Source organism: Mobula hypostoma, chromosome 20 (assembly GCF_963921235.1).
Source record: "Mobula hypostoma chromosome 20, sMobHyp1.1, whole genome shotgun sequence".
NCBI classification, from domain to species: Eukaryota; Metazoa; Chordata; class Chondrichthyes; order Myliobatiformes; family Myliobatidae; genus Mobula; species Mobula hypostoma.
Window position 1 is genome coordinate 30717984 of NC_086116.1, and position 24135 is coordinate 30742118.

A 24135-nucleotide genomic window follows, 5' to 3' on the forward strand; every position below is an offset into this window, starting at 1 on the left:
ATTATTAAAAATTCAGGAATATGTGGAGAACATAAATGACTGGAAAGTAAATGGGAATTGACAGGATCAGTTATCTGGAGATAACATGCCAAAGACAGGAAGCCAGGGAGACAGACAAAGGGAGTCAATGAAATTAATCTTAATCCTGCTGAGAGAACAGATTCTCATTGAGCCATTGAGTCTGATATTAGCCACGATTACAGGTTAGCTAACTGTGATTGTCAGTGAATAAAAGTACGAGATGGCAGAGCTTTTAGCTGAAAATTTAGCAACATTAAGATATGAAATTTGTGTCTCATCCAACGTGATGCCACAATCTGCAACTGGGGCTTGCAATCATTATAATGGAAACTTCGGAGGCGATTACATGCTGCGTTGATGTAGTTGCTTTGGGAAATAGACTATTAAGGAATACTAAATTATATTATTGTTTAGGACAGGAAGAACCTCGTTTTGACCAAATTTGGTTGGTTGACAATAATCTAAAATGAGGGTATAACAAAGAACTCACTGTATTATGAACAGAACTCTCCTAAAATGTTGATGTATCCTTGATGTAATTGAAGTATATGTCTGTTCCAAAAGAAATTATGTCTACATTCAACATCATTACTTCCAGATAATGCCTTGCCGATGATAAATTTAACTGCAATTGTCTGCTTCAGAGTGCCACTTTGTTCAGTCTCTACTTTTTATGATGAGTCTCACTAAGTAGGCAGTCTGAAATGTCTGCCTGTGGTGTCCAAAATTAATGCAGACAAATTTTTAATTTTGAAACAAGGCGTTTGTGACCATTTCCAAATCAGTTTCTGAAATTAGTGGGATGTGTTCGGAGGTCAAACGTGTTAATTTCCATTTCTCATGTTCCATCTTCAACAACATTATGTGCCATTTTGTATGACATGAACGATCATGGTCTTGAGCATGATTGCTCTTGGCAAATTTCTCTACAAAAGTGGTTTGCCATTGTTTTCTTCTGGGAAGTGTCCTTACAAGATGGGTGACCCCAGCCATTATCAATACTCTTCAGAGATCGTCTGCCTGATGTCAGTGGTCACATAACCAGGACTTGTGCACCAGCTGTTCATACGACCATCCATCACCTGCTTCCATGGCTTCATGTGACCTTGATTGAGGGTGCTAGAATTGTTCAAGGATGACCTGCAGGCTAGCGGAGGGAAAGAGCATGTTACATCTTCTTTGGAAGAGGCGCATCTCCACCCTGGCACCTTTATGTTTCAATAAGCCTAAATGGTGAACTAAATAAATAATGGAGATCAAGAAAGATATCTCCAGTCCATTAACTTAAAGTGGAAAAATGTTGATCAGGAGCTGGCTAAAATTCATGAACGTCAAGGGCACTCTCAGTATAGTTTCAGGATTTTCCATTCTAGCAAGCAGCTAATTTCAGATTTGATTAATGTAGGTCTCATTTTCATTTATTAAAAGTCAAAAATATTCTTTCCCAATAGCTTCAAGTTATCGGCAAGGCATTATCTGGAAGTAATAATGTTGAATGAAGACATCATTTATTTTGAAATAGACATATTCAGCAATTAAACCAAGGGTATATCAACATTTTAGGAAAGCCCTGTTCTTAATACAGTGAATTTTAAATGTGCATATTAATACTTTCGAGGAACTCCCACTAGTGACTCTTGGAATTAAAAGTTCATTATACAGTCTCTAGTTAACACAGGGAGTCACTCAGAGTTACAGAAGACTTGTTTCAACTGATTCAGTGTGCTGCTTGCATGATGTGGGAGGTCAGGGACATTGATAGTGCCTCTGGCTGCAACAACTGTGGAAAGTGTGTCCAGGTTCAGCTCCTGAAGGCCTGTGTTGAGGCACTGGAGAGGCAACTGGATGACCTCAGGTTCTTCCAGGAAACGGAGATCGTTACATCGAAGATACCGGAAACGAGAAGGGGGGTGACAATGAGGAAGGGATGGATGCTTGGAGTACAGGAGACCACGGGAGATGTGCCTCTCGAAAACAGGTTCACCCTCTTGGAAGCTGTTGGGACAGAAGACAATGCCAGTCTGAGAGGCGGACGGGTCTGCGAGTCGAAAATTGGCGCAGAAGCAAAGCCGAGGAGACAGACGTCAGGCAGAGCCGTGGTGGTAGGGGACTCCATAGTGAGAGGTACAGATAAGGGTTTCTGCGGCAACAGGCGAGATTTAAGGACGGTGTGTTGTCTCCCTGGTGCCAGGATGCAGGGCATCCTCAAGGGAGAAGGTGATCAGCCGGAGGTGGTGATGCATGTCGGCACAAATGACGTCGGGAAGAAGATGAGAGACATTTTGCAGAGTGATTTCAGAGAACTCGGAAGAAGGCTGAAAAGCAGGACCTCAAGGGTGGTTATCTCGGGTTTGCTTCCAGTTCCTTGTGCTGGAGAGGACATGAGCAGGGAGATAAGGGATCTGAATGTGTGGCTGAGGAGCTGGTGCGGGGAGCAGGGATTTAGATTCTTGGACCACTGGGAATTGTTTTGGGGTAAGGATTAATTGTACAGAAGGGACGGGTTGCACCTTAACAGATGGGGGACCAGCGTTCTGGCAGGCTGGTTTGTCCACTGCTACACGGGTGTGTTTAAACTAAGTAGTGGGGGGGAGGAAACGAACTGGAAATATAAGAATGGAGTTAAAGGGAATAAGAAAAGTTAAGAAAGACAACAGAATTAAAGGGGCAGAAACATCAGGAAGGGATCGGAGAGTATGGGCAAGTGCAATAAGAATCGATGTGAAAGGTGAGGGGAGTAAAGGTGTTACTTTCAAAGGATTAAAAGTATTATATATGAATACATGGAGTATAAGAAATAAAGTGGATGAGTTTGAGGCTCATTTGGAAATTGGCAAGTATGATGTTGTGGGAATAACAAAGATATGGCTGCAAGAGGACCAGGGCTGGGAAATGAATATTCAGGGTATACATCCTATCGAAAGGACAGACAGGTTGGCAGAGGGGGTGGGGTGGCTCTGTTGGTGAGGAATGAAATTCAGTCACTTGCGAGGGGGGGCATAGAATCAGGAGATGTAGAGTCAGTATGGATAGAACTGAGAAACTGCAAGGGCAAAAAGACCCTGCTGGGAGTTATCTACAGGCCCCCAAACAGTAGCCTAGATATAGGGTGCATGTTAAATCAAGAGTTAAAATTGGCATGTCACAAAGGTAATTCTACGGTTGTTATGGGGGATTTTAACATGCAGGTGGAATGGGAAAATCAGGTTGGTACTGGACCCCAAGAAAGGGAGTTTGTGGAATGCCTCAGAGATGGATTCTTAGAGCAGCTTGTACTGGAGCCTACCAGGGAGAAGGCAATTCTGGATTTAGTGTTGTGTAATGAGCCAGATTTGATAAGGGAACTCGAGGTAAAGGAGCCATTAGGAGGTAGTAACCATAATATGATAAGTTTTAATCTACAATTTGAGAGGGAGAAGGGAAGATTGGAAGTGTCAATATTACAGTTGAACAAAGGGGACTATGGACCCATGAGGGAGAAGCTGGCAAAAGTTGATTAGAAAGATACCCTAGCAGGGATGACAGTGGAACAACAATGGCAGGTATTTCTGGGAATAATACAGAAGGCGCAGGATCAGTTCATTCCAAAGAGGAAGAAAGGTTCTAAGGGGAGTAAGGCGTGACTGTGGATGACAAGGGAAGTTAAGGACAGTATAAAAATAAAAGAGAGGAAGTATAAAATAGCAAGGATCTGTGGGAAGCCAGAGGATTGGGAGACTTTTAAGGAGCAACAGAAGATAATTAAAAAGGCAATACAGAGGGAAAAGATGAGGTACGAAGGTAAGCTAGCCAAAAATATAAAGGAAGATAGTAAAAGCTTCTTCAGGTATATGAAGAGGAAAAAGTTAGTTAAGACCAAATTTGGGCCCATGAAGACAGAAAAGGGTGAAATTATTATGGGGAACAAGGAAATGGCAGACAAGCTGAACAGGTACTTTGGATCTGTCTTCACTAGGGAAGACACAAACAATATCCCAGATGTAATAGTGGCCAGAGGACCTAGGGGAACAGTGGAACTGAAGGAAATTCGCATCAGGCATAAAATGGTGTTGGGTAAACTGATGGGACTGAAGGTTGATCAATCCCCAGGGCCTGATGGTCTGCATCCCAGGGTACTTACGGAGGTGGCTCTAGAAATCGTGGATGTATTGGTAATCATTTTCCCATGTTCTATAGATTCAGGATCAGTTCCTGAGGATTGGAGGGTAGCTAATGTTATCCCACTATTTAAGAAAGGAGGGAGAGAGAAAACAGGCAATTATAGACTAGTTAGTCTGACATCAGTGGTGGGGAAGATGCTAGAATCAATTATAAAAGATGGAATAGCGGCATATTTGGATAGCAGTAACAGGATCGGTCCGAGTCAGCATGGATTTACGCAGGGGAAGTCATGCTTGACTAACCTTCTGGAATTTTTTGAGAATGTGACTATGAAAATGGACATGGGAAAGCCAGTGGATGTAGTGTACCTGGACTTTCAAAAAGCCTTTAATGAGGTCCCACATAGGAGGTTAGTGTGCAAAATTAGAGCAAATGGTATTGGGGGTAGGGTACTGACATGGATAGAAAACTGGTTGGCAGACAGGAAACAAAGAGTAGGGATTAATGGGCCCTTTTCAGAATGGCAGGCAGTGACTAGTGGGGTACCGCAAGGCTCGGTGCTGGGACCGCAGCTATTTACAAAATACATTTATGATTTCGATGAAGGGATTAAAAGTAATATTAGCAAATTTGCAGATGACACAAAGTTGGGTGGCAGTGTGAAATGTGAGGAGGATGTTATGAGAATGCAGGGTGACTTGGACAGATTGGGTGAGTGGGCAGATGCATGGCAGATGCAGTTTAATATGGATAAATGTGAGGTTATTCACTTTGGTGGCAAGAACAGGAAGGCAGATTACTATCTGAATGGTGTCAAGTTAGGAAAAGGGGAAGTACAACGAGATTTAGGTGTCCTTGTTCATCAGTCACTGAAAGTAAGCATGCAGGTACAGCAGGCAGTGAAGAAAGCTAATGGCATGCTGGCCTTCATAACAAAGGGAATTGAATATAGCAGCAAAGAGGTCCTTCTATAGTTGTACAGGGCCCTGGTGAGACCACACCTGGAATATTGTGTACAGTTTTGGTCTCCAAATTTGAGGAAGGACATTCTAGCTATTGACGGAGTGCAGTGTAGATTCACAAGGTTAATTCCCAGGATGGCGGGACTGTCATATGTTGAAAGATTGGAGCAACTGGGGTTGTATACACTGGAATTTAGAAGGATGAGAGTGGATCTGATTGAAACATATAAGATTATTAAGGAATTGGGCACGCTAGAAGCGGGAAACATGTTCCCGATGTTGGGGGAGTCCAGAACCAGAGGCCACAGTTTAAGAATAAGGGGTAGACAATTTAGAACGGAGTTGAGGAAAAACTTCTTCACACAGAGAGTTGTAGATCTGTGGAATGCTCTGCCTCAGAAGGCAGTGGAGGCCAATTCTCTGGATTCTTTCAAGAAAGAGTTAGATAGAGCTCTTAAAGATAGCAGAGTGAAGGGATATGGGGAGAAGGCAGGAAAAGGGTACTGATTGTGGATGATCAGCCATGATCACAGTGAATGGTGGTGCTGGCTCGAAGGGCTGAATGGCCTACTCCTGCACCTATAGTCTATTGTTTCCATTCCATTTCTGTGGTTCTAAGGTGGTGTATGAAGCAAATTGGCAATCCTCAGATATTCCACGGGTAAGTCTAGAGCAGGAGTTCCAACTTTTTTTATGCCAAGGACCGCTACCATTAACTGAGGGGTCCATGAACCTCAGGTTGGAAAGCCCTGGTGTCGAGGAACTTGCTAAAGCTGATTAGAAGGCAGTTTAGCAAATGTATGATTCTCACGAGGCTTCATGTGTATGCTCCTGATGAAGTCGCTTAATGTTCTCAGTATCTTCCTTAAAATTCCGTTTCCATTGTGAAACATCCTAGCATTGATTCTCACAGGTCAGTGGAGGTGTTGCACTTTCTAGAGGATGCTTTAAGCATGTCAGTGAAATATTTCCTCTATCTTTCTAGTAATCCCTTGTCCCAACATAGATTGGAGTAGAGCTGTTTCAGGGTTCTGAGATTAGATATGTGAATGATGCTGAGTGGGGTTAGTGTAACATTAGAGCTTTGGTGCTGGGGATGCTGGCCTGGGAGACATCACTCACGGTCAAACACAAATGCTGCCAGTTTGTTTGGAGGATCTAGCAGAGAGTGTGTTTGTAGTTCTTTCCAGTGGTGGGTACAATGGTTCCTGTAAAGTAGCAGCGTGCTCGGACACAGGGGCTGCTAGGGTATTATTGTGCTTTTAAAACATATTGAGACAATTGCAAGACCCTGCTGGACATTAAGAACTTAAAGTACTGCAGGTCTACCCCATCAGTGAGTTGTTCATTGGCGGAGATACTGAAGGAGCTGGAATTGGATCATGCTGTTGCCTGAGAGAGGCATTGGTGTGCAAAGTTGCTGTGCAGTCTAACAGTGAGTGCTCATCTTAGTCACTTTTCTTGTGATCGTAAGACCCTGTTGGACATTGGCGGTGTGAAACGTTCCAATTTATTGGTTTATTGGCCAATGGAGGGGAAGCTGCATGTCCTCAGTCATATCAAGAACTAGGCCTCAGGCCACGGTGTTGCTTGTTTGAAGCCACCCAGGGGGTGGTATCAGTGTCGGGCGCTCCACCAGAGTGTCAGAGGCGATGTGGCACTGCATCCATGGTGGAGTTGGTGCCGCAGTGTTTGCTCAGCAAAAGACAAGATGTTTTCTGTCTGATTGCAGACTGCTGCAAAATTCATGGACTCAGGGATTGGACTACATACTTTTTTGTGTGTGACTGTGCTTTACTGCTGTTTTATATGTGCCGAATGTGCCTTGTGCTGTGTACGACTACGGGTTCTGTGTTTTGCACTTTGACCTTGGAAGAACACTGTTTCATTTGGCTGTATTCATGGGTATTTATATACAGTTGAATGACAACTGAACTTGAACTTTAGGCTGTCCTTGATTTTGAAACATACAGGAGGGTTTGAGCAAAGACAAGAAAATCTGCAGATTCTGGAAATCTAAGCAACACAAACAAAGTGCAAGAGGAACTCTGCAGGCCAGGCAGTGTCTATGGAAAAGAGTAAACAGTTGACATTTACTCTTTTCCATAGAATCTGCCAGGCCTGCTGAGTTCCTCCAGCATTTTGAAGGAATTTTGGGGTACACTGCTGATAATAGACCAGCAGCTTATTTTTGGGATTAATTTCCTTGCCGTTGAATACTCTTTTCCTCAATTGGCCAAAAGATGTGCCAGTGGAAGAGAATTTTGTCATCATTATTGGCCTCCAGTGAAAAACGCATCCCTGAGGCTATATTCGTTATTAAGTGAAGGAAGAACAACGAACAGAACATTATGTTTTAAGTGGCTTGAATTAGGAGAAATAGAAGTGGTGTTGGGCAGGAGGACTGTCAAATACAGGGAATCTGGAGTTTCTGCTCCATTTATTCCAGTTATTTTCACTTTTTTTCTATTTTCCACCTGTGATAGTTGAAGGCAAGCCAGCAGAAGAAGGCTGCCGGCTGAGATCATCAAATATTGAACTAATGGTAATAATTTGAGGTGGAAGTGGGGGTCAGGAGACAGGGAGGCAGGGAGGTATGGGTGTTTTATCTATCAGACCTGAAGATTTCTTTGAGGAAATGGCGAGAAGTACAGTTCTGTGCAAAAGTGTTAGGCACATACATATAGCTTGGGGGCCTAAGACTTTTGTACAGTACTGTAGTCTTTTTATGTATTGCACTGTACTGCTTCTGTAAAGAAAAATGAACTTCATGATATATGTGAGTGATGATAAACCTGTTCTGATATGGGTCTCTATTGTGGACTGAGAGTGGGAAGGGAGCAGGGAGAGGGGAATCATGGTTGGGAAAAGGCGAAAGGAGAGGGGAAGAACTGGGAAACACCCGAGAGACATTCTGCAGTTGTCTGGGATCAAATGACCTTGCCTGGTGTCTCAGGGCTGGGTGTGCCAGCACGTACACCACCACACGCCCCTGGCACTTCTTCTCTGCCACCTGTCCCACATTCCTCCCACCCTCGCCATTCCCAGCATCCATTCCCAATACACCCACCAGAAATACAAACTTGCTCTCCACTCCACGATGACAAATACAAATACTGTGTAAAAGTCTTAGGCACCCTAGCTATGTATATTTTGCAAAGTACTGTATACCTGACATTATAACACAGCTCAATAAAGTAGGATCAGTCTCCATTCACATACTTGGCGAACCAGTCAAACCAGTCCTAATGTAAATTTGAACTGTACCACAGGAGCCTGATGTATTACAACAAATTGTTCTAGTCTTTGAGAACAGGACACAAAACATCATCCAACTAACCTTAGAATGACTCATGGCAGGTGATGGCAGGAAAATTAAATGATTTTATTTTTAATGCCACCCCTTAATCTGTTGTGGACAGCTTTTATAATCTTCCTCTCTCTCTCAACATCCCAATAACTTTGACATTACTCAGCAAGGATGCACAGGGATTTATCTTAAGAGTAAGAACAGGAACCGAGTGGATAAGTAACCCAATAAGAACAGTCTCTTTGACAATATGGATCTTGTGCACAGATTTGTTCATAATCATTGAAGAAGTATTTTCAGATTGCTTGGAGAAGCTGGAGCTGACACCTATAGATTTAATACTCAGATATTGTTTAGGAGTAATTTTCATGCTGCGTTATAATGTATGTAGCCTTCAGAGACACACTTGGACTAAATGTAGTGAGGGAAAATGTTTCAGGATGGTTTAAGGACCTTGAGATCCCTTGGACTCTGCACTGGAGGAACAGTGCATGCTGTGGGGGTCTTACTTGAATAATATTTACGGTATGGTGAGATATTGTAACCTTTTGAAATATCCCATAATGGTCTGTTTGATTGGCTATTCACGGAGTCTCAGTCTAACATTTCCTCTTTGTGAAACCCAGAAATGAATGGTCGATGGACAGTGGCATCTAAGGTTCAGGAAGCACCTCAGGGTTCCCTGTTGTTGCCACTTTCCATCCAATTTCTATCAAAGATGCTAAATTCAGATCAAGCAACCAAGCCATGACATCACAAAGAATTATACGGATTATGCAGTGGTGAATCTGAGTAGTTGACCCCATCCACCAGACCTTGGTCCACTCGAGCTCCCACAAATATTCCTTCCAAGATTGTTGAACAGGTGCTTTCAACTCTAACCCCTACCACATCTATATCTAAGTATAAACTATCATACTCTTGTTAAAAAAAAGTATTGTTTTTACTCAATGAAGCACTCTCAGTAAATGTTGAGGCAGAATAATGGTGTTGTATTCCTGATGTCTTCTTGTCGCCCTCTTCCCCCACTCACCACCAGCACAGCACCCACAAATATTTTTGCTTGTATCAACTACACATGAACATTTATATATACAAACATACAGTATAAATTAGGATGCTCATCCTTTCAAATTTGCTCTCTCAAAGATCATGACAGACTTGAGTGTAATGTTAAAAGGTCAGGGTGTCAGGGCGAGAGGCAAGTGATGGGCTGGTTCAGCTTGTTGCTCCGTGAGATTTACTCACCTCTGTGCTGAGATGAGGCTGTGGCCTGCAACTAACGGCCTCCCGAATTGGCTTCAGTGATGCCCGGCTTGATGTCTGTGACTCGCTTTCATGAACTCCAATTCTGAATTCTATTTGCTTACTTTTATTGTTTGCACAATTTGTTTTTTTTTCGCTCTCTGCACATTGGGTGTTTGACGGTCTTCTTATTTTAATGGGTTCTATTTGCTTTCTTTGTTTTGTGGCTGCCTGTAAGGAGATGAATCTCAAGCTTGTATCAAGTTACATATTTTGATGATAAATGTAACTTGAACTTTGACCTTTGAACTCCATATTCCTATCTGTCTGTGGTCTTTTCCCACTCCCCTGCTTATTACAAAACCATCTATTTCTACTTTAAAAATATTCAAAGGCTCTGAATCTGCTGACCTTAGAGGATGAGTTCCAAGGCTCTCAACTCTAAGACAGAAATTCTGCCTCAACTCTATTTTAAACAAGTAGTGTTTAAAACTCTGAGTTTTATCACCATGGTTCCAGATACTGCCACATCTTGAAACAGACTCTTCACATCCACACTATCAAAACCACTCAGGATCTTCAACAAAAAGTAAGCTTCTCAGCAAGTCAAGCAACACATTTGGATGCACAGGATACCTGTAGTTGAATTTTCAGATTCATTCCCAACATTGGGATTCCAGATTCTAGCTTTTGGCAGTTTCTTGCGTTTCCACTCTGGACTTTATACGTTTCATCAAAGTTACCTCTTGCTCTTCTAAACTTTAGGCGATACAACCATAAGCCAATTTCCCATCTGATTGTACCAGTAAATTTTCTCTGAACTGCTTATATCACATTTACATCCTTCCAGGAATAAGAAGATCAGTATCTTACTGCACACAGGTGCAGGAGAGTAACTTGTATCCTAAGGGCAACTTTCATCTTTCACACTCCTTTACACATTTACCAGATCTTTTCATCAATCTGCAGTACTGTGCAGAAATCTTGAGTACATCATACTGTATAATGGAGGCTTTTGCACAGTACAGTATTTTATCATGAATAAAGTCTATTTTTGAAATTTTAAAAAATCAATGCTCAGTACTATATATCGCAACATGGAACGGAGAGCGAGTTGGTAAATCTGGCAGAAGCGATGGTTATTGGGAATGGTGAGGGTGGAGTGCTACTGAAGGGGTGTGGGACAGGTCGCAGAGAAGGAGTGCCGGAAGTGGCAGGTGGTGTGGGTACAGACACACACAGCCCTGAGACACCAGGCAAGAACATTTGATTCCAAAAACAGTAATTGGTTATTTTATTTACATCTTGATCATCATAGGATATCCCTCTGGTGCTTTCTGCTCACTCCCCTCTCCCTTCCCCTTTTCTTATCCATGATTCCCCTCTCCCTGCCCCCTTCCCACTCTCAGTCCACAATAGAGACCTATACCAGAATCAAGTTTGTCGCACTCACATATGTTACAAATTTGTTTTTTTTTGTGACAGCAATACAGCGCAATACATAAAGCTACTACAATACTGTGCAAAGGTTTTGGACACCCTAACGACATGTATATGTCTAAGACTTTGCATAATACTGTAGATCTCTTTGTAGAGTCTTTATATGTTATAGATGAATACAGCAGTGTACCAAATCTATTGACGTAATAATATATTTATGTGAAGATGATACAATTTCCAGGCATTTATTTTTAAGCTCCCACCCTAATCATGAAAATTCCTCTCAATATTTGCAGAGCATTTGCCTCCTTAATAATAATGCTGACTTCTATTGCTGCCCCAGTCATATACTCATAGATTTGCATGGCACTCAGTTGGATATACTAGCTGATTAATGATGTGTTACAAGAATTATCAGATTATTTTATATTCTATTCTAGATTTAATTTCTATCAGGTTAAATGATGATGCATATTGACCTTGGGGTGTAATGAATTGACCATGGAACTGACAAAGGTTTGATGTTACAAGATCTAAGTATGTCCAGGATACACAGTATACACAGCTCCATTGGTAGTCCAGGTAAATTACATGACAGGTGCTCAGAAACACGATTCCCTGGGATATCCTTTAATAAGCTGGGAAAACCACCTCTCTGAACTCATGTCAATTAGAACCATTTACCCATGTATGTATTCCCAACATGGAGATTAGAAAGAAAACAAATATTACTTGAGTTTTACTAATTTTTCTTTTTTTTAAATGTTTCAAATTATTTATCAGTGATTTGGAATGTTTTATATTAATAAATTGATTGCTTTTGTTTTTAAATACTTAAAGCAATTTTAAGTGTCTTAAATACAACCATACATCAGCAACATTTAAAACGTTAGTTTGAAAGAACAAGCCTCTGGATTTTGGATATTCTGTGAAAGGTTACTTCTTTCCTGACAACCCTGTAGCACTTCAAAATGCTGATAATAAATTGCCATGGAATTCAGTGATAATGAGTTAATTCATACTTATTTGGATGATTTCTTATTGAAAACAGAGGCACAATCTGATCTTAAAAAAATGCAATCATGGTACCATCTTGGAACAGCATGGCCCTTTGATGTTACCATAGTGATGACATTAAAGATATTATGCTGGAATTGGAATAATTTCAAAATCAAAGCTTCAGTTGGTAAATGAAATAAACTGTAAAATATTGGATCTGTTTTTTATAAATTTGTTTCCAGTTTTGTGATAGTGCAGAGAAGGGGGCACAACTTTTCCCACAGAAAGGTATAAGGGATCATATAAACTTGGCTGAACCAATGGGCCTGCTATCCATTTATCTTCAATAAAAGCAAAATGGGTCAGTTGTGTGAAGTTAACTGCCACATTTTCCTTTTGATTCAACTACCAGAAAACACCTAATGCCCAAAAAATAAAGATACAACTATTCCAGTAATACGATACTCCGCAAATTTTCACAATTCTTAAAAATTATTTATCAATTACACTTATTTCAAGCTTCAGTGTATTTTTTTTCAATTAATTTAAACAATCAACACAATAATGTTTGGGAAGAGGGGAAGGGAGCGGAAAACACCGGAGAGACATTCTGTAATGATCAATAAACCAATTGTTTGGAATCAAATGACCTTGCCTGGTGTCTCAGGGCTGGGTGTGTCCGCAACTGCGCCACCACCCCATCCCTGACACGTCTTCTCTGCTACCTGACTCACATCCCTTCCATGGCACTCCACCCTCACCATTCCCAACATCATCCTTTGCTCTGCCAGATTTACAAACTCGCTCTCCGCTCCACATTGACAAATACAGTATTGTGCAAAAGTCCAAGGCAGTACTATCAGTAGACTAAAGACAAATGCAAGAACATTAGGGAAGTAAAAGATATTTCAATGGCTTTAATTTATCTGGGAGACAGTCAGTAGCAGTCAGGTATAGAGGGCACAAAATTCTCAATTGTACTCAGGACATATATTCTTTGTTGCCAGTATGTAGAGGTGAGATTGGGGTGGGCAACTCTGCATTTCATTTTAGGGAGCTGAGCAGGACGATAATAGGAGCATTAGAGGGTGACCTAGCTTGGATATAGAAGAGGATGGGGTGAATTGGGAGTCCAGGAAGGGGTAGAGCTTCTGGGTAAAGAGCTTGTCGCCCCTCAGAACAGCTCATCCTTCTTTGGTCACCAGAGGACATTCACTTCTCACCTGTGGCTCCAAGTAGTTATTTGCATGCAACAGAGGACACACCCCAGTACGGCACTTCGACGGGCAGACTGAACCAGCTGAGGGTTCGTCGGTGAGGTAGGGATATGCTTATCCTATCAATTCTGGTGGTCTAGACAAATGAGATCAACAGCGAGATCTAATGGCCAGGAAGACAGCTTTGCCACATTCTGCAGAGAGCGAAGGTTTAAAAGCTGTCTTGTACAGGTTCCATCATTGTTGTCGAAATTAATGGACAACCTACAGAAGAGGACAAAGAAAAATATAGGGTGAAAGGTCTTAAATTGTGGTAAATCCTCTCTTGCTAGATTGAAAATGATTTTGTAAAAGTGGACTGGAAAGAGCTATTCGAAAGTAAGTCAGTCATAAAGCAAGAGGAGTTGTTGTAGAGGAAGACATAAGAGGTTCAGTGATAGCTGGTAGAACTGGCACATCTAGAGTTCTGGGAAGGGAAGGTGCACAAATGATATGACAGGAAAATAACCTTTTCTCAGTGTCACCAAGACAGAGGAGATGGTTCTTGACTGCAGGACAACTCGTACCAATCATACCCCTCTTTATTTCAGCAGCTCACCTGAGAATGCATATCTCACAGATCCTCTCATGGTCCCAGACCATATTATACCCTATCAGGAAAGCTCAAGGACATCTCTACTTTCTGAGGAGTCTGAAGAGAATTGGACTATGCATGTCTATATTCACATCATTCAACTGTTGTGCTGTAGAGAGCATCCGAACAAGTGCTTGATATAGAAACTGCACAGCAGTAGACAGGAAGGCTCCACAATAGATAGTGAAAGGATGTGACTAGCGCTATCAATATAGCACTGGCACCAGCCTACCCACCATCAAGGACATGTATACAGAAAGGTGCCAGAAAAGGGTCAGTAGCATCATGAAGGATCTCACACACCCTGCTCATATACTAATTGTCCCACTCCCATCAGGGAGGAGGCTACATAGCATCTAGACCAGGGCCAACAGACTCAAAAACAGTTACCTTCTCCAAGTAGTATGGCGGATTAACACCTACATTCACTAACCCGCCCCTCCAAACCCTCAAACACCTCTACTTTATCATTAGCTGTCAAAATCAACTTATGTACAGACAGTGCTCTGCCTAGTATCACCTTATGGACATACAATCAATCTATGTATTTATATTTATTGTGTTTTTTTATTACTCTTGTCCTTAATATCTTATGTTTTTTGTGCTGCATTGGATAGAGAGTAACAATCTCCTTTACACTTGAGTACTGGAAATGACATTAAAAAAACTCTTGAATTTTGCTTGAAGACTATTTATGATATTTGTGTGTCATGGTGGCTGCTGACAGGAATGGCAGACTCTGTCACGGAGAACGTTGGCAATGATTCAGCTCAGGCGCGGAGACTCGGACTCAGTCAAGGTGGATGCTGGCAATGTCTTGACCTAGGAGTGTCGGAATGTCAGGCTCCCCATGAAGAGATGGAACCAAGAGATTACACATAGGAATACCAACAGAACACCAGAGGCACAACCAAGCAACTCTGAAAACGCAGAGTCCCATAGGATGCAGGACACACATGCTGCCCACAATTACCTTCAGAAGATTAAACAGTAAACACCAGGGCATAACGGCTCTAACAATTAGTAAATACAGGTGCTCGAGAAACCCTGGAGCCCAACACTCTACAGTAAGCCACAGAGGTTCGCAGTACTCATGACATTGTGTCTGGCTTCATGAAAGACAGCGATGATGCCGATGTTGCAGTTGAGACATATATATGTGATATATTGGATGGGATAAATTTTGAAGAGTAAAAAGGAGTTTATCATTTTTGTAAATGGAAATACGTCACAAGAACAGATTCTGAGAAGAAATGGCAGACCCTTTGATAACAGAAGTGGTGGCAAAGGAATGGAGGATTACAAATGTTGTATTATTGTTTGAATGAGGTCCAAGGAAGAAGGAATATTGTATGGCTGATGGTGAGGTAAATGATATTTATAGGTCTATGAGGTAAAAATTAGCTGATCTTTTGGGTAGACAAATGACAACTGGAATCCAATGAACAGAAATGCGAGGTAATTTATTAGGTGCTGTACAGAAGATTCCACTGGAGAGATCACGAGGAAGATTTATACAGAGTTTAACAAGACTGACAAATGCCAGTTATGAGGAAGAACTGGATAAACTGTTGTTGAAGCAGAGGAAGATGATTTGAGATTTAATGTAGGTGCACAAAATTCTACAAAACTCCAATGAGTAAATAGGAAGGATCTGTTTCCCTCAACTATTAGGTCAGAAATCAGGGGCGTGTATTTAAATAAATTGGGGAAATGATGAGAGGAAAGATCTGGAAAAAATGTTTTCAAGCATTGTTAGGAGTGTTCAGTTCACTTCCCGAAGTGTTAGAGGCAAAAATCCTCACCATATTTAAATAGTGCTTGAATATGCACTTAGAGAGCATTGGGCTGCCGGACTATAGACTAAGAACAAGAAAGATGGATGAGCTTGGTTAACTCTTTCCTGACTGGCACAGGCACACTAGTCTTAATGGCTTCTTGGATTGTAAAAGTTTCTTTGTTTTTGTGATTCAGTGATTCATAATTTTATTAAGAATATCACTAAAGACAATGCAGCATGAGTTCTGATGATCGTGCTCTCTAAGTATTTCTTTAAATACATGCCCTAACCATCCAGCCCACCCCTCTTCCAACCTTGCCAATCCAGGGGAATCAGATAAAAAAAATGATGGCTCTAAATTATAATTGTCAGATTTTTTTCACTTTGTATGGAAAGATCACTTTAAAGTAGGCATCCTGAAAAGAGGCAGTAATGAATACTCTAGCCTCACACTCACGGTTTATGGCATCTGCTCAAGCCCTTGATGTATTTCCTTGTAACCCCCAGAGATGGAGTGCCATTGCCTATCTGCTGATAAGCATCAAACTTTCTATTTCTTCATTTAAAAACCATTTGATGTATTCGGGAGCATGCTTCAGCTGGGTCCTTTTGGATGTCCTTGAAATTATTGTCTTAAGTGTGGTGATAATTTGCAGTCTAGGGCAGCCTTACTCTGAACAGAAACCAGCAACTGTCTCCATTCTTATTACTTAAACCTGGCTTTTTAAGATCTGTTTAAGACTTTACATTGCTCATCAGAAAATGATAAAATAAAAAATGACTGGTTCTGTAACAAATCATAGTCAGGGACTTCACTCAGGCTTGTTTGAAGAAACCTTTGCCCAATGATCATTAACGTATCACCTGCAGCACCAGGGGTCACACACTTGACCACTGTTACCTCACGTTTAGGAAAGCTTACAGTTCCTTGACTAGGCAGTGTTTCAGGAAATCTGATGACTTGTGCTGACCTTCTCACACCTGCGTACAGGCAGAGGCTAAAGCTCCAGAGATAAGGATAACAAAGAGGTGGTCGCAGGAGGCAGAAGAATGGCTACAGGATTGCTTTGAGTCAGTGGACTGAGCCATATTCGAGGATTCATCAGAGGATCTGACTGAATACACAGAGGTTGTCACAGACTTTATGAAAACAGTCATAGATGAGTGTCCTCACAAAATCATAGTCTTCCCCAACCAGAAGCCCTCAATGAACCATGATATGAGTGGCGTTCAGGACTGGTGACCGAGTAAAATACCAGAGGACCAGGTACGGTCTCCAGAAAGCCATCTTATGTGCAAGGTGGCAATTCCAGACCAAGTCTGAGTCACTGAAAGATGCTCGAAAGCTTTTTGCTCCCAGATGAGATCAATGCCTTTTACCCTTCCTTCGACTGTTGAAATATGGAGCCACAGGCAGCTGTGGAGCCCAATTCTTTACGTATATTTAAGGCAGAGATCACTAGATTCTTGATTGGTCAGGACATGAAGGGATACGGGGAAGAATGCTGAAGACTGGGGTGGAGAAGAATAATAGATCAGCCATAATGAGATGGCCTAATTCTGCTCCTATATCTTATGGTCTAATTATGTAAGCATACTCATCTTGCTACCTGCTTTATCATCAAACTCATTAATATGTATGACAAACCGTAGAGGATCCAGTACTGACTCCTGTGGCTCACTTCTGCTCACAGGCCTTCAACCTGAGATGCAAATCTCCACTACCTTCCCCTGCCTCCTGCCACCGAACCAACTTTGATCCAATTGGCCCTGGATCTCATGTGTTCTAACCCCCTAGACCATTTGTGATTCCATACTTGCCTGCCCTTACACAACAGGGTAGAGATTCAGGAATTTGAGGGGAAAATCTCATTCTACGTTCTTGCACATGATCTGGATAGAAGAGTAATATCGTGGTGTGTCGACAAGTGAGCAGGTCTTCAGTGCCATCTACCAGCCTCTCACTCACAGCTGCCGGAGGAAGGTGCGTGCATGTAGCTGTCTCCCTTTCACTCACTGCTCCAGGAGAAATGTTCCTACGTTCGAATGGTCTCTCTCTCCCTCTTCCTTGATGTTGTCAGAGGATGGTACCAGAGTCCTGGCTCTTGGGCAAGGTTTGTGAATTGGACTCTGTAGTTCACATTATGATGTGTTTCTGGTTTCTGATTGCTCCTATTTTTGTTGCTGTTTTGTGTGACTTTGATCGGGGCAGCCAGCAGATAACGAACGAAATAGTGCTAGATTGAACTGAAGTGAATTGAACTGAATATGCCTGGACTCTTTCGGTTTTGTGTTTTATATTCTGTATTTTTTGCTCATGGTTTTTTTTTGCTGCTTGTGTGATTTTTTTTGCGCATGGTGGCGGGGGGGTGGGGGGGTGGGGTGTGGGTGCTTCTTTGAACGGTTCCCCGGATTTCTTTGTCTCGTGGTTGTCTGTGGGAAGACGAATCTCGAGATTAGAAACTGCATACATACTTTGATAATAAATTTTGTAGCCTGGGAAAAATACACACTCAGGACAACAAGTACTTCTTTGGGTCTTTAATCCCTTTATCTTTTTTAGATGTTTTAAAGCAGAAAGAGGGTATCAAAATAAAAACAACAAAATCAATATAAAAAAGCACAGTTCCTGCTGTTATAATCTCAGTTTAGTGTGTATCAACTAGTTATGTATGCACTATGAAAATAAATAAAACAAAATATGCAGAAACAACACGGTAGTCACAATTTTTGGCACATACGTGCTTAACTTCCTAAAACGTATAGGCTCGACCCTGGAACGAGTTCTCCCTGTTCATGCTACTAGGCCAATAAGGAACTTTGAACAACCACACTATCCACCGCTGATACCTTACATTTTTGAGTAATAGATTCAACAATGAAAACATAACCTGGACGGTGAAATTCTCACTACAGTGGAGGAAAAAGTCTCAGGATATAGTGTACAGAGCTTTATGAATACCATTCTATTCTATAATATGATCCGATAGGCTTCAGGATTTTAACTGCTAGCCTTGGCATCAACACCCACCAATTGTGAATTAATTAAAATTATACGGGGCATTGGGTACAAAAGAAAAAGGGTGTGCACAACTTTGGTGGGAAACAATTTCAGCTCTGTTAGAGCTACAATATTCAATAACATTTGGGACGCTGCAATAGGTTAGATATAGTTGTAGCAATAAGCATTTAGTGGCTTAACTTCACATAGACCATGTAGTTATTGTGTAAATGACATAGCCAGGCTCCACTTTGGAGATTTCTGTAAAATGGCAAGTCATTCTCCTCTCACTTTGGATCTTAATTTGATTTGATCTATTCAGGTTTGGTAACAGCATAAGGCAAAATGTGCTTCACATCATCTTTAATTCTGTTGTGTAACCAATCCCTAGTCTACGCCACCTGATCCCCACCCCATATACACTCAGCAGGCATTTTATTAGATACACCTGCACACCTGCTTGTAATGCAAATGTCTAATCAGCCAATCATGTAGCAGCAACATAATGCATAAAAGCATGCAGACACGGTCAAGAGGTTCAGTTGTTGTTCAGACTAAACATCAGAATGGAGAAGAAATGTGACTTGGTGTCATTGACCATGAAATGATTGTTGGTGCCAGACGGGGTGGTTTGAGTATCTCAGAAACTGCTGAATTCCTGGGACTTTCATGCACAACAGTCTCTAGGGTTTACAAGGAATGGTGAGAAAAATGAAAAGCAATCAGTAGGTAGCAATTCGGTGGGTGAAAGTGCCTTGTTAAAGAGAGAGGTCAGAGGAGAATGGCCAGAATGGTTCAAGCTGATGGGAAAGTGATGGTGACTCAAGTAACCATGCATTATAAGATTATAAGTGGTGTGCAGAAGAGCATCTCTGAATGCACAACATATTGAACCTTGAAGTAGATAGGCTACAGCAGTAGAAGGCCCTGAACATACACTCATTGGCCACTTTATCAGGTCTAGAAGGTAACTAATAAAGTGGCCAGTGAGTGTATATTTGCAATTAGTAGCAGAAGCACTGAGAAAATGTTCATGCAAAGATATATCAGAATATGGATTGTTTTCAGTCAGAGGTTATTGAAACCAAATCAATCACACATTTAAGATGGAATTAAAAGAATCATCTGCCACAGTAATGTAACAGTTAGAGCGACACAATTGCAGCTCGAGGTTTCAGAGTTCAGAGTTCAAACCCAGTGTCCTCTGAAAGGAGTCTGTACGCCCTCCCTATGGAATATGTGGGCTTTCCCCAGGGGCTCTAGTTTCCTCCCATAGTCCAAAGATGTACCGGGTAGGCTAATTGGTCATGGTAAATTGGGTTAGAGTTAAATAGGGTTGTTGGGGGTTGCTGGGGTGGAGTGGTTTGAAGGGCTGGATGGGTCTACTTCGTGTTGAGGTCTAAATAATCATCCTTTTCACTGTGATCATGGCAGCTCCACCAATCCAGACAGTCCACAACTTTCGTCAAAGCTAGAGTCCAACCACAGACTCAGCCCAGGTCACCAGTAGGCTTGCTCACTAAAGTGTCTGATTGGCAACCGAAAATCGATCTTAGCAACCAACCAAAGTTCCCTGACTTCATCGCATCATCATCCCTGAGGCCTGACATGGTCATTCTGTCAGAAACCTTGAAGGAGCTGGTTGTGGTAACATTGACAGTTCCTTGGGAAGACTAGATTGAGGAAGCATTTGATTGTAAGAAAGCCAAATATCAGGAGCTGGTACAGCAGTGCCAGAGACATGGGTGGAGGGCACAATAGGAGCCTTCGTAGATGGAGTGTAGAGGTTTTGCTGGCTGCTTGCTGTGTAAAACCTACTCTCTCCTTGACACTACAGAGGCTGCAAAGAAAAGAACCATCAGGGCCATCGCAGAGGCTACTGAGCGAGCCTCCAGATGGCTATGGATCAAGAGCTGTGACCCGTGGATTAATTCTGCTGGGACACAAGCCAGGGCCTGATCAATCCCTGGCTGGGTCGCCTAGGCGAGAGTGTCTGGTGTTGAAAGACCCGAAACACCCATGGACCCCAAGTTACATCACTGTTGATGTGTCCCAGTGCATATTAGGATGTATCTTGGTATCATGAATGTAATACATTTCACTGTGGCTAATAAGATGTTCTTTGAGCCCAAAATTCTTCTTCGTTAAACCAACAGTAATAAAGGCTTTCTGAATAAATTCCCAGGCTTAAAAGACAATGGTTAATGACTGGAAAGAATTACATGCAATAATAGCAAATCATTCTTGATGTGCTTCAGGATCCCTTTTTATGATCTTTCATACTGGGCAAATTTGTACTAAACATTGCACTGAAAAAAAACTGCACCGTATAATTTCACATAAATTTGTCACTCAGCGAGAGTTCAAGTTAAACCATTTGAAGAAGGCAGTCATTTGTGGTCACCATTAAAAATCACCTGTTATTCCTTGAGGCCAGGGGAGGTAGTATTACACTGATGTGGAAACCTGCGAACTGCTCTAAGATTTGAATTAAATGTGCACATGCATAGATTTATATATAATGACTTATGCATGAGATCGTGTTCCATCTCATTTTTTTCAAATTGAATTCACGACCGAAATGTACTTAATAACTCATTCTTTTCAAACGCATAAGGTAATGATAGTTTTGATCAGTTCACTTAAATCAGTGGTGCATAGACTAGAGGCAGGATAGACAAGGGCAATGATGGAATCCTCTCCCAGCTTCTGATGTTTGCTTTCAAGAATGAAAATCTATCATGTTATTATGTATATTCTTCAGAACACAAGATATAGGAACAAGATGAAAATGCTTGGCTTCTATTTTAACAGAAGAGTTGCAGGATTATGATTTATAAACTTATTTAGAGACACAGCGCAGAGTTGGCCCTCTGGCCCTGTGGGCCACAACAACCCCTGATAACCCTGATTAATCCTAACCTAATCATGGGACAACTTACTCTGAACAATTAACCTACCCTTGTCTTTGGACTGTGGGGGGAAACTGGAGCACCCAGGGGAAACCCACTCCCTATACGGGGAGGACATGCAGACGGTGGGATTGACCTCTGAACTCTGAAGCCTGAGCTGTAGTAGCGTGACAGAGAGTCCTTACAGAGGACGCCAGGAGTGAATTCTGAACTCCAATGCCCCGAGCTGTTTGCCCGTTTAATTTTCAAGGTTAACTCTCTGAAGGATTGTCCAATTGAAAAACTGGAATTTGGAGAGCTCCATAACAATTTTTGGAGAAAATAGATTATCCACTGTTAGAATAATGCCTGGAGAATAAGAAAGCATCAAGTCTGAGTTCTAGTTTCTACCAAGCTTGCCAGCCTGAACAACAGATCTATTACAATTTCCCACACTATCCTTCAGCCTACAGAGGAAATAAAATGTATTCATTAGCCTGCAACAGAAGCATGAATGAGACAGAGAAGACAAGGAACAGAAATGGTTATATGTCTAAAGATAAATTAGCCCGTTTTTATTCCCATATAAACCCTATTTGTGACAGATGTCACTCTGAGGTGGCTTCCTTAACTCATATGTTTTGGTCTTGCCCTCTTTTGGAAAAATTATGGAAAGATATTTTTGTTATTATCTCAACAGTTTTGCGTTTTGACTTACAACCCCATCCTATTATGGCAATGTTTGGTTTGCCAATGACAGAACATAGATTTTTATCCTCTTCAGCCTGTCGGATGATTGCATTTGTTACTTTAATGGCCAGAAGATCCATTTTATTGAACTGGAAGGAGACCAACCCTCCTACCACATTTCAATGGTTTTTCCAAACTATATCATGTTTAAATTTAGAAAAAATCAGAAGTGATATTGTTGAAGAGACTTGGAAACCATTTATTCAACATTTTCATATGATGTAATTTGACCTTTCCGAATCCTTCTTATTAACTTAAAATATATGAATAGAGAAGCGGAGTTGATGACATTATTGAACGTATTCGATTTAAGATATTGGTCCAGCCTTGTTTTGTTCCATTTGCTTTTTTTTTGGGTTTAGTATTTAGTTTTTTTTGGGGGCGGTCTTTGTATTTTTTTCTTTTTATTTCTTTTTTCTTTATGATTAACTGTATTAAGAGTTTGGAAGTCTATTACACCTGTATTATTTGAAATTTTTTTGTACATATTTATCAACAATAAGATTATTCCAATCTCTCTGTATCAATATTGTTATTCTGTTTACAATTTTGGAAAATTAATAAAAAGATTTAAAAAGAAGAAAGAAAGAAATGGTTGTGAAGCCTTTCACATCTGTTGCAAACATTGTGCTGGAATTAAATGCTATTAGTCGAAGTGGTAAATTACCACTTGCTTTTGTGCTAATGATAAGCAGCAGAATAAAATGTTATTGGAATGCATATTTGAATGTTATGATGTTGAGATACATCCTAGGATGCACTGGGGCACATCATCAGTGATGTAAACTGGGGTCATCGGTGCTTCAGGTCTTTTGACCCAGCCGGGGTTGATCAGACCCTGGCTTGTGTCCCTGCAGCACTGGTCCATGGGTCAGACCTCTTGATCCATAGCTAGCTGGAGGCTTGCTCAGGAGCCTCTGTGACGATCCTGATGACCCTCCATCCCTGTCTCTGGTACTGCTCTACCATCTCCTGCTACTTGTCTTCCTTATGCTCAAATGCCTCCTCAATTCGATCTTCCCAAGGAATTGTTAGTCCTGCATTGACCACCTGCTTCGAGGTTTCTGACAGAATGACCATATCAGGCCTCAGTGGTGATGATGCAATGAAGTCAGGGAACTGTAATTGCTTGCCAAGATTGACTGTCAGTTGTCGGTGAAACACCGTTAACGAGCAAGTGTGCTGGTGATCTGGGCTGAGGCAGTGGTTGGTCTCCAGTTTTGACAAAGGCTATGAGCTTTCTGGTTTGGTGGAAGTACAGTTGAATGTGTACTTCAAGCAGGAAAGTAGATCAGGAGAAGGAGTAGACATTGCTGATTCTTTCTTCCTCATACTGAATGGGCCAGTGAAGGAGTGGAGCTTTGAGGCTTTGACTCGAGAGGCTTCGACAAGAAGAGGTGGAGGAAAAGTTAGCTCGCAATTAGTTTTTACAATGTCTCCTGAGATGGTGATGTGCCTCTCATGTGTGATGTGGCAGTCTTGGGGGAACTCCCCTCTCCCGCAGAGTCACATCTGCCAGAAGTGCATATGGCTGGGCAATCTAGAAGACCGTGTAAGGAATCTGGAGCAGCAGCTGGATAACCTTCGACTCATAAGGGAGAATGAGGCAGTCATAGGAGAGCTACAGGGAGGTAGTCACACCTAGGCTGCCAGAAGCAGGTCGCTGGGTGACAGTCAGAGGGGGGAAAGCGAAGGTGAGCAGACAGGTAGTGCAGAGCACCCCTGTAGCCATTCCCCTGAATAATAAGTTTACCGTCCTGGATACTGTTGGTGGGGACGACCGA

General features: G+C 41.7%; 1 long non-coding RNA gene across 2 annotated transcripts in view; it reads left to right on the forward strand.

Moving 5' to 3' along the window:
* The window catches only part of LOC134359407 (uncharacterized), a 156917-nt gene that overhangs the window by 122588 nt on the left and 10194 nt on the right, over positions 1-24135 (forward strand). The gene's annotated exons all lie outside the window — the stretch shown is intronic.